The 12,492-nt window shown below is 44.6% G+C and overlaps 1 protein-coding gene across 23 annotated transcripts in view; it reads left to right on the forward strand.

Annotated features, from left to right (window-relative positions):
• CAST (calpastatin) overlaps positions 1 to 10,479 on the forward strand; it is a 564,844-nt gene extending 554,365 nt beyond the window's left edge. For all 23 annotated transcript variants that reach the window (XM_085632507.1, XM_085632509.1, XM_085632510.1 and 20 more), the window contains one exon: positions 8,843 to 10,479. The gene's annotated coding sequence lies outside the window, so the exon portion shown is untranslated. The remainder of the gene's footprint in view (positions 1 to 8,842) is intronic.
• Positions 10,480 to 12,492: the final 2,013 nt, after the last annotated feature.

Here is a 12,492-nt window from a genome sequence, read left to right on the forward strand (position 1 = left end):
TTAGTGGTCATTGGTTTGAGAAGAGTTGAGTAGAGTTAAAGTTCAACCACACACCTCACTATGTACACGTCATCTGAGAGAGAGGTCCAAAACAAGAGGGCAGCTCATCCCCACACTTTACTGCACACATCTATCATTTGAGAGAGAGATCTGAAATCAGAGGCCAGTCCCTCCACATACCCTACTATGCACACCCATCATTACAGAGAGAGGCCAGTTCCTCTGTACACCCCCCCTGTGCATACCCATCATCTGAGAGAGAAGTCTGAAGGGGGAGCCCAGTCCCTCCCCACACCCTACTAGGCACACATATCATTACAGGTAGAGGTCTCAGCAGAGAGGCCAGTACGGCCACTCACACTACTATGCACACACATCAACTGTGAGAAAGGTCTGACTAGAGAGGGCTGTCCCTCCCATCCTACTACTACACACACCCGTCATGTGAGAGACTGGTCTGAAAAGAGGTCAGTCCATGTATACACAGTACTACACACACCCATTATCTGAGAGAGCTGTCTGACAGGAGTGGCATGTCACTTCTCACAAGTTACTACGCACACCTGTCATCTGAGAGAGAGGCCAGAAAGGAGAGGGCAAACCCTCCCGACACCGCACTACACACACCTGTCATCTGGAAGAGAGGTTTGAAAGGAGAGGCCAGCAGTCCCTCGCCACACCCTACTACGCACGCCTGTCATTAATTAACTTTCTTTTAAAAAATAGAAATTCACTGAAAATAAACAAAGGTTCAAGTATCGTAATAGATGGGTGTAATGAAAATTAAAAACCTTAGTTCACAAAAAAAAGGTTGAAGTAATGTTATAGTTAGGGGAGTTTGTCAGTGTGAACATGAACGTTTTGAACTAAAAAGAAAACAGAAATTCACCAGTTAGTTAACAGCACTAACTATAACTTATGCCGCCACCATGCACTGCTTATGACCTCACATATAACAACACCCATGACATGTTCTATGGCATAATTTTTTTACATCGCTGATGACATTTCAAATGACATAATTAATGACATAACTGGTGACATCATCCGAAATTTAAGTACAAAATACCTCAGAAGATTATGAGCCATACAAATGCCATCACTGGAACCACTCCATTAGCTGTACAAATTATGGGTTATGTACCACATTGACCCTATTCCATACACTTCACGAGTAGCGTAGTTCACATTAACTGTCAACCACAGATATGTGAGAAACCTTCATTGGATACGGTGTTCAGTCTATAAACACCTGTTCAGAGCAAGCCAAGTTCCTAAAAATACTGAACGTCTCTTCCAAAAACAATGCCCTAGTAGGGACAGCTTTTATCTGTCTCAAACCCCTGACAGTCACTGGACCTACATCATGAAACGTAGTTGATCGAAGCAGGGAAGTGAATACTGTAAACAGTATTCACTATAGGGAGAGAGTTTATTCTGTACCAGGATGTGAAACTCTCATGACAAATACATTATAGAGTAATAAAATTATCTACTAAGCACAGTGTACACTGTCTGCAAAAGTTGTCCCAAGAGCGACTATTCACTTAAAATAAACAAGATCTGAAGTTGCTAAAGATCATACTACCTGCAGCCTTCATAGTGTGGTGGAAGCTTTACAGATGGCCCATATTCTGAAGCAAAACAAACACATATACATTAATACCTGGTGCACACAGTCTCCTATTTTAAGTAGAAATTGTTATGTGGAGATAAATCTGTCTAATAACTCAATGCTGTTTACAATATTAAGTATGTAGTACGTAGAATATTTGCCCTGCTGGAAACCTTTTCTGCAGTAGTGGAACATAATGAACACAAGTCAACTATCGCCTGCACCCAGAATTACTCTTCAGTACAAAGATTTAGAACATGTTCAATACCTCTATACACCTATGATGCATTAGAAGCACATGCATTTTGTAAACACTTGCACCCATTAGCTGGACACAGGCTGTATGAAATTAGGTAGAAAAGTAATGTGGTAGTTACCCACCACTGTTAACTATAAAACAAACTGTTCAAACCATATGAGCTGCAGATCATATGCGTTCGCATAGATCGCCATCTAGTGTTGGGTCTGGATGTTTGCACTTTGTTTTTCTTCGGCGGTGTCTTTGTAGTCACGAGGTAGGTGACTCCTCCCTTTGGTGATAGTGTGCATGGGCATCGACTCCAACCCCCGATTGTTTTTTTTCGCCATCGGGTTCGGATGTGTATTGCTGCGCTCCGGTTCAGTATTGTTCTCGAACCCCTTCGACGCGCAATCCTCTACCCTCAACGGTATTGTCTTCGATGGCGGTTTCCCATTCATTGCGTATCGTCCAAACTGTCAAAACTTCAATCCGGAACTTCGAGGTGGGCCGTATGGCCTACCCATGCTGACCACGCCAGCAGTCGATGGAACACACTCCGTTCTAACTATGTCCCGGATGTTGTGCTAAATTTCCACAAATCGATCCTGCACAAGGTCTGCGACCTGTTCCTATCCCCGTAACACAAAGAATCTTCCTGCGTAGCGTGTCAATCATTCAAATCGAAAAAGACCATCCGTGATCGTCGGGCTCGATGCCACGAGATGCAACGCGGCAGAAGAAGAAGAACTGGACTGCATGTCCGAAGCCGACTCAGACATGGAAGAAGACCTGAGCGTCACTCCGGCTCAACAGACCGTGAGTACAGACCCACACTTGCCCACTCAACCTAAGGGAAAGGCTCCGGTCTCCCCCTTGCCCTCGGGCTCCAGTCGACAACGTGAAAAGGTTTCCGATGCCCCGCCCTCCGGTCCGGCTACGAAGCACAAACACAAGCCTTCCGGCTCGGGCTCGAGCCGATCCCAGTCCGTTGCCAAACCAACACCTTCGGCAGCGAAACATGTGGACAAACAAGGGACTCGGCCCATGTCTTCGGTACCGAGGACTTCTTCAGCACCGAAAGTCTCGGAGCCAACACCCTTGAAGCAAAAAGAGCCAGAACCGAAGTTGTCCAAACCGAAATCCCCAGGGCCGAAATGCTCCACACCTAAAAGCTCAAAGCCGTCAACCTTCGCGCCGAAAAGTCCGGAGCCAAAACAAACCACTCCAAAGACTACACAGCCTAAGCCGGCTATAACTAAAGAACTAGATCCCAAACACTCGGCACCCAAAGTCTCTGAACAAAAATCTTAGATGCCGAAATCCACTCCAAAAGGGACAGACTCCTTCCAAAGAACTTCCAACTGAAGAACCACCTCTAGATCCAAAACAGAAAAAACTCAGTATTGATCCCAAAACTGGACACCTTTTGGCTACTCTTCCCAAGAAACGGAAGTTAGACCTTCCACAAGAGGCCCTTTTACCTCTTAAGCAAAAAAGAGACCTGGGTACCAACCCTTCTCCCCCTTATATACCTCCATCTCCTCCTCGTATTCCAAACATCACACCATCTAATTCACCACCTCCAATGTCACAAGACTCACAGGATGACAATTTCGATGATGGGGATGACATTGGGGATGATCATCATCATGTCCCACAAGACACAGACTTACCACACAACACTGACCCATGGGATGATTATGATAAGGATCCAGATATACCAAATGAACCCTGATCTATATCCCTCTATGCCTTCCCCACCTGATGACAAAATTGGCTTTGCACAACTTATCAACCGGGCTACCCAATATCACTGGGTGGAATAACATAGTGACCCTCTAGAAGAGGATTTTCTTGTAGAAGCGTTTACACATTCCCAGAGGTTTATTAACACTCTACCCATGCTAAAAGGCATGTTAAAACATACTAATGAGGTATTTAAGGATCCAGTTAGAGCCCGAATACTAACACCTCGGGTAGATAAAAAATACGATGCCGCTCCTTTGCACCCTGTATACATAAGAGTTCAGTTACCACTAGACTCTCTTGTTGTGTCTAATGCCCGCAAGAGAGTGAACTCTCAAACAACTCGTGACGCTCCTCCTCCTGATAAGGCGTCAAAACTTATCGATGCATCGGCTAAAAGGGTAGCCTCCCAGGCTTCCAACTTGTGGCGTATTGCCAATGCTCAAGCTTTATTGGCACGTTACGACACGGCACATTATGACGAATTAGAAACACTTCTACAACATTTGCCAGAAGAACATAAGGCCAAAGCTAACAACCTTGTTCAGGAACGAAAGCTCATCACAAACACTTCCCTAAAATGCGCCCTAGATGCTGCAGACACAGCTTCACGTGCAATTATTACTAGCATAATCCAGAGGAGACACGCTTGGCTTCAAATCTCTGGATTCAAGCAGGAGGTACAATCCTCCCTACTTAATCAGCCCTTCGATAATGAACATCTTTTCGGGCCAACAGTGGATACTTCATTAGAAAAAATGAAGAAAGATACCGACACTGCAACATCCATGGGAGCCCTACAATTACCTTCTAGCAGGGGCTCCTTTCGTCGCTCCTTCTACAGGGGTGGCTCAAAAACAATTTTGTCTGAAAATCCCTCCTCTTCTTACAAGGGGAACAACCAATCAAGCCCCTCCAGAGGCTATTTTCGTGGAGGTTACAGAGGAAACTAAAACAAGGACAGAGGAAGAGGCAACTCCACCCGCACTTCCCCTGCCAACAAACCGTGATTTCCCCCTACTTCCCCACGACCATTCCACTCCCGTCGAGGGACGTCTCTCACAGTTCCTACCTGTCTGGAATTCAATCACCTCAGACAAGTGGGTAATACAAATTATCCAAAATGGTTATTGCCTGGAACTTACCATCACTCTACCAACAATCCTTTCAAGAGAGCGGGCAGTCACCAAAACATCTCACCCTCTTAAAACAGGAGGTTCTCTCTCGCTTACACAAACATGCAATAGAACCAGTCCCTTTACACCACCAAGGAACAGGAGTGTACTCCCTATACTTTCTAATTCCCAAGAAGGACGGCTCTATGAGGCCCATACTGGACCTCAGACAGCTAAACCTCTACATTCAATCAGACCACTTCCACATAGTCACCCTACAACAAGTGCTCCCACTGCAACAAAAGCAACTCCACATAAACCATCTGGAGCTGCCAGCAATTTTTCTAGCATCGAAAGCTTTTTAACTACACACAGTAGGCAAGGCTGTCCTAGTCCGTACAGACAATATGACAGCAAAGTACTACATACAAAAACAAGGGGCGACATACTCTACGGCTTTCGCACCTAGCTCAAAGCATATGGAGATGGCCCATACCTCAAAAGATATATCTTGTTGAAGAACATCTCCCAGGAGTAAACAATCAGATTGCAGATCTGCTCAGTCGTCAGTCAAAGACAGCAGATCCATGAATGGGAACTACATCCTCAAGTACTCCTCCCATTCTTCCAGATCTGGGGCTTCCCAGAAATAGATCTGTTCGCCACACACCTCAACACAAAATGCCCAAACTTCGCATCCAGGTATCCACACCCACTGTCCAAAGGCAATGTGCTATGGATTATTTGTTCAGGGAAATTTGCTTACGCTTTTCCACCTCTCCCACTAATTCCATTAGTGGGTCGGAAGCTCAAGCAGCATTCCCTCACAATGATTCAAGTTGCTCCCACATGGGCTTGACCAAGATGGTACACAACCCTGTTAGAACTATCAGTAGTTCCCCATCAAAAGTTACACCTCTCCCCCCAAGCTTCTCACTCAGAACCATGGAGAGATAAGACGCCCAGATCCCAGTCACTCAACCTTGCGATCTGGCACCTGAAATCATAGAGTTTGGCTACCTTAATCTCCCGCCAGACAGCATGGACGTCATTTAAGAGGCTAGACGCCCTACCACAAGAGCATGCTTTGCAGTCAAATGGAAACGATTTTTTATTTATTGTACTAATAATAAAATCAATCCGTTAGATGCTTCTACTCAAAACATAATTTGCTATCTGTTACATTTACAATGTGCTATCTTAGCATATACATCTATACGATTACATCTTGCCGCAATAGCGGCTTACTTACAAAATAGACAACACTTGTCTTTGATTCAGGTACCCGCTATCAAAGCTTTTATGGAAGGACTCAAAAGAATCATTCCTCCTCGACTTCCACCTTCTCCCGTGTGGAATCTTAATATATTCCTTACAAGACTCATGGGCCCGCCATTTGAGCCCTTGCACAAATGTGAACTATAGTTTCTAACTTGGAAGGTAGCCTTCCTTATAGCCATCACATCTCTTAGAGTAGGTGAGCTCCAGGCACTAACCATACAAGAACCATTTATACAAATTCACCACAATAAGGTGGTTCTTATGACTAACCCAAAATTTTACCCAAAGTAGTTCCTGCCTTTCGCCTCTACCAGTCTGTTGAGTTACCTATGTTTTTTCCTCAACCAGTCTCCATAGCAGAACGTGCTCTTCACACGCTAGATGTAAAAAGAGCAATACTTTATTATATTGTAAGAACCCAATTTTTTAGGAAAACTAAACAACTCTTTGTTGCTTTTTTCCCACAACATAAAGGCAACCCCATTTCAAAAGCAGGTATTGCACGTTGGATTGTTAAGTGCCTCCAAATATGCTACCTCAAGGCTAAACGCACCTTAACAATTCCCCCTAGAGCGCACTCTACACGCAAACTAGGGGCTTCTATGGCATTTTTAGGGAACGTACCCTTAGATGACCTCTGCAAGGCTGCAAAATGGTCTACACCACACACATTCACAAAGCACTATTGTGTAGATCTGTTAGCAAAACAACAAGCTAGTGTGGGCCAGGCAGTTTTAAGAACACTATTTCAAACCACTGCAACAGATACAGGTTAGCCACCGCTGGGAGCATAACTGTTATATAGTCTATGCTAATGCATATGATCTAAAGCTTGTATGTCTCGAACGGAAAATGCTACTTACCCAGTATGCATCTGTTCTTGGCATATAAAGCTGTAGATTCATATGCACCCACCCGCCTCCCCGAGTACCTTCATCTGTTGCAGTATTATCTTACTTAGATACACTATACATGGACATCTCTTTCTACTCTTACTAACTCCATCATCCACCCTCACGGCAAAACAATCTGGGGATGGAGTAGATGCCAATGTGCACTATCACCAAAGGGAGGAGTCACCTACCTTGTGACTACAAAGACTTCTCCGAAGAAAAACAATGTGCAAACATCCGGACCCAACACCCGATGGCGATTTATGCTAACGCATATGAATCTACAGATTTATATGCCAAGAACAGATGCATACTGGGTAAGTAGCATTTTCCTACAAACTCATTGGATGATGTCATCAGTGATATTACCTTGAAGTCATAAGCGGTGGGTGGCAGGGGTGCAAGTTCTAGTTAGTACTGCTAAGCGATATGGATGGCAAAGATCATCCAGGCATGTTACATTGTAGCAGAGACTATCTTGAATCAGAATCCAAAGGTGGATTCTACAAGGAAGAAGGGAGTTACATTACCTTTTCTAGTAAATGTCTCCATCAATGATATATGTGTGGCAGTGCAGGTATCAATGCCAAGACACTGTTGTGTGGATGCACAAAGAGGGAAGGATAAGTGTGACAAAAGGTTCTAAAACCTCTTTTCGTAACCACCCACACATCACTCTCACTTCCCTCAGAGATCAGGATTCACAAACTGCACAGATTATATAGCAGTTTCTAACAGCCACATCTCCCATGGGGAATTAAAACCTTTCTCTTCCACAGACTTTCATACATCGATAAAATCTGTAGATTTGTCCCATATGGATGAAGAAAAAACAGAGCTTTTTGGTGTATCCGACATAACACTGGCTGATGAGCTCTATGTCTGGTCCAGGGAGCAAAGTTGTTCACCCACATCACACTGCTACTCATTTACTCAGAATTTCACAAGAAAGGCCAAAGGCAAACTCCTTCCAGCTAAACACCCCATGGCCGAAAAAGTATTTTCTGCTCTGAAAGCTTGAAACACATTTCCTGGTAACATCCCAATGGCTCCCTCACTCAAACACCAAGCCCTTAAGGGCTATGCATTTCATGATATACCCCTCCCTCTTTCTTTCTCTGCTGGCTCAACATTGTACCCCTCTTTGTGGCTTGTTTCTAAATAGTAGTAGGGAGCACAGGTGGTTCCTCCTTTAGAGTACACAGGATTTTAAGCTGGCATGACCTCCTAACAGAATCTATGACTTTCAGGAGAATACCGATTTCAACGAAGATGGAAACACAGCTGTGCTGGCTGCTCTTAAAGTAACATTGATTTGAATTTCGAATGTTACCATCAGATTTTCACCACTGTCTTCTGCTATTAATGGTTCGTTTTCACGTTTTTGTTCATTAGCTCTACATTTTCTGTTCTGCTGCCTGCAATAAAGGAACAGCAAAGTGGCCAAGAGCAGCCTGTAGCGAGGTACAAGAAACTTTAGCATAACGTTTTCAGCAGAAGATAAGCTGAATCCTTAGAGTAAATATAAGTGATTAGTTTTTTAGAATAGAGCTATTAAGAAGGTTAACATTCAGCAGTAGATGGAGATCTCTATGGTGGGAGCAGCGGCATCGACCAGTGAGCCCGCAGATTATTATGTTTCTATGTTCAGTGGGCGTCTGTTGGACCCTTCATCATCCCAAGGTTGCATCGTTGGGCTTTAGTAAGAAATATACTTTTCTATCGAGACATAAAGCAGTTTCATTGTGTTCATACCTAGTAATGGAGATGCAATAATGGGTTGGACAAAATTGCTTGTTGATGGAATATTCCTTCTCAAGCTGTGTCCTACCTTGAAAAGCATAGGCTTTTTACTAGCTCCTAAGTTGTACCAATGGCTCCAGGTAGCTGGGTTCCCTCTTGTACACGTTTTTTAAAATGTCTTTATTGGTCCTTATTTTATGTTTTTCAGGTCATCGGGCGATCTCCAGCTAAAACATGGGAAGTTGCTTGGGAAGAACAAAAGCAGTTGCAGCAGATGGTTATTATGGGTCAGCATGTATCTGTTCTAATAATGCTCCAGGAACATCGTTCTTTAACTTTTCATCTCCTTTTGTATTAAATATCGTTTCCTCCTTTATCTTATCGGTCAGGCTTCATGGAAGAAATATGCTTTATATTTTTTAAAGAATAAATATCACAGTGACTTCTTGAGGCAAAATAAAAAATACAAACCTTTGCACATATTTTTCATTAGTTAAAGATCTGGGTAGCGATGACAAAGAGACCCCTCTGGGTGTTCAACATTGGACAAAATGAATCGGACAGTCACGTGGAATGTGCTGTTTTCTCTATTACAGCTGTGTATGCTGTACTTTGTAATTCCAAGAGTGATTGTTGGAAGATAAAGAAGTCTTTCCTTCATTATATTATATATTTTTTAACTACTGATCACCACAAGCTCCTAAGGACTTCCCAAGGAAAGGATGCATACACCCTCCAGGTCCCGCCATGTTGAGTATGCTAGACGTGGATGTAGCAGATACGGCTGGATACCGTGAGGCAGCTGTGGACTGGAAGCCACAAGTGGAGACTCACCACTGAATAGTCCTGCAGTGGAGTGGCTTTTAAGTATTCCTGAATCCTGTCAAGCCGTGGCACTAAGGACGAGACATGGCTCGTTGGATGCTTCTTATACATTATGTACATTCAGGTGATACTGTATTGCCCTGCTTCGGAAACCCACAGCGTTTTCTCTTTGTAGTGTATTTTGCATCAAACACAGGCACACATCTTCGAAGGTTGAATTCAGATCCAATCTAGAAGACATGTTTTATCCTTTTGTATGTTTTTGTCGTTTTAAGGCCCACCAAATATGTGCTTAATTGAAAAAAATTGCAGTCTGCCAGCCATAAGCCGACAGGACAAATATCTCACTCTTAGAGGTCTTATTTGCCGTTCAGGAATCAAGATGCGCTCTTATTCAATACCTCCATACCTCCACATACACGTTATTTGTATAGACATCCTTACTTAACAGTTTTGTAAAAAATAAAAATAAAAAACAACTTTAGTTTAATGAACAAAATGAATGTGCTTGAACTGCAAAACCTTTACTGTGCTTCACTTGACCGAAACATGTCTCTCCTTCCAAGAAAGCGTACTATGACAAAGTTACAGCCGATTGTTTTAAAGCTCTTCGCACCATGGATCATGCAGTGTAGACTTAAACTATGCATTGTGTACAGTTTATATAGGATAGGGGTGCGTATGTGTGTATGTGCGCGTGTGCATTGGGATTCTGGGAAGCCATGGTAAATGACATGTAGTGAATGTAAGGATGAGGGATGCTGAAAGTGCCTTCCTTCAGAGCACCTATTGGCTCTGCAGGTGCGTCCTCACTTTCGAATTGTGACTTGCCCCATTGGTCTTGTGCCTGCATTGTGTATCTGTTTGCACATGTTTACAGCAACCAGATCCCAGGGTTAGGCTGCCTTCAGAACCGGATGTGGAATACTATATTGACAATTTACCTAAGACTGTATCAATGGCAGATGAAAAGTCTGCTTTGCACACTAAGTAATAAATAAAATGTTTTAGAAAATGAAATTGTGTGTGTATTTTACATTTGTTCTTTCTATTGTCATTTCCTCTCAAGAAATCGTCTGCGCAGTGCAAACTGACAACTTTTACCCTACAGTAGACGTTTCGTTATCCAACCTACTACAATGGGTTTTCTATGGCACAAATATTGTGAATATTCAATTGCCTATTTCAGTAGGAAATATAAATACATTTCTGAATCTAATTTCATGCCTGAAGTTAAAACAACGGTGTTTAGCCTGTCTTCCTTTTCTGCCAAGGATTAACTTGATTCACTAGCAAAGTAAAAATTCCTGGAAATGTTTGCGCAGTCAAAAATCACAGGTTGCTTATGTGAGAGCCTATACACCATAGCACAAATCACCTTGAACTTATTCAGCACAACCAACACAGTTAGACACCTATTCAGGAAAACAGTGTTGTATTTCGCATTTTACGTCACAGCACATAGATTTCTAGCAGGAAACCTAAGAAATAAACGGTGACAAATTTAACAGGTTTCAATCAATCAATAATTTAATTTGTAAAGCGCACTACTTACCCGTAAGGGTTTCAAGGCGCTGGGGGGGGGGGGGGGGGGGGTGCTGCTGCTACTGGTCGAAGAGCCAGGTCTTGAGTTGTCTCCTGAAGGTCAGCAGGTCTTCGGTTTGTCGTAGGTAGAGGGGGAGGGTGTTCCAGGTCTTGGCGGTGTGGTGGGAGAAGGACCTGCCACCGGAGGTGGTTCTGCGGATGCGTGGGACCGTGGCCGGGGCGTGGTCAGCTGAGCGGAGTTTCCTGTTGGGTACGTAGAAGGAGAGTCGATTGTTGAGCTAGGCTGGGCCAGTTTTGTGTAGTGCCTTGTGTGCGTGGATCAGGAGCTTGAAGGAGACTCTCCTGTCGACATGGAGTCAGTGCAGGTTCCTCAGGTGGGGGGTGATGTGGTCGCGGCGCGGGACGTCGAGGATCAGGCGTGAAGAGGTGTTCTGGATTCTTTGTAGTCTGTTGATGAGCTTGGACGAGGCTCCGGCATAGAGGGTGTTTCCGTAGTGGAGTTTGCTGCTGACTAGGGCCTTGGTGACTGTTTTCCACGTGTTAGTCGGGATCCATCTGTAGATCTTGCGGAGCATGCGGAGGGTGTTGAAGCAGGTGGAGGAGACTGCGTTGACTTGTTTGGTCATGGGGAGTTTCGAGTCGAGGATGACTCCCAGGTTGCGTGCGTGGTCTGTAGGGGCTGGGGGGGTCCCCAGTGATGCGGGCCACCATGAGTCGTCCCATGCTGAGGGGCTGAACCCGAGGATGAGGATCTCCGTCTTGTCTGAGTTCAGCTTAAGTCAGCTTTCCTTCATCCAGTCAGCGACTGCCTTCATTCCCTGGTGGAGGTTGGATTTGGCGGTGGGAGGGTCCTTGGTGAGGGAGAGGATCAGCTGCGTGCCGTCGGCGTAGGAGATTATGTAGAGGTCATGCTGTCGGGCGATGTGTGCTAGTGGTGCCATGTAGACGTTGAACAGCGTCGGGCTGAGGGAGGATCCTTGTGGGACGCCGCAGATGATCTCGGAGGCCTCGGATCGGAACGGGGGGAGGCGGACTCTCTGAGTTCTGCCAGAGAGGAAGTGGGTGGTCCAGTCCAAGGCCTTCTCCTGGATCCCTGCGTCTTGGAGTCACGTGCGTAGTGTGTGGTGGCAGACAGTGTCGAAGGCGGAGGAGAGATCCAGGAGGATGAGGGCCGCCGTCTTGCCGTTGTCTAGAAGGATCCCGATGTAATCTGTGGCGGCGATGAGGGCGGTCTCGGTGCTTTGGTGGTTTGGTTTTTTATAAGTGAATTGATCTTGATGGATTGTCGTGTTCTTTGAGTGGATGGAAGAATATGTATGTTATTGACATTCTGGATGAGTATGTGAGTAAGTGCATGGAAGCATGAATAGATGAATGGGTGAGTGACTGCATGGCTGATGAACGATCAAAGGTCTGCATTGGTGAATGTTAAATTAATGAGCACATGAAGGATGAATGGGACTAGTTACAGAAGTTGACATATCCCTG

This window comes from Triturus cristatus, chromosome 2_1 (assembly GCF_964204655.1).
Source record: "Triturus cristatus chromosome 2_1, aTriCri1.1, whole genome shotgun sequence".
Taxonomy (NCBI): domain Eukaryota; kingdom Metazoa; phylum Chordata; class Amphibia; order Caudata; family Salamandridae; genus Triturus; species Triturus cristatus.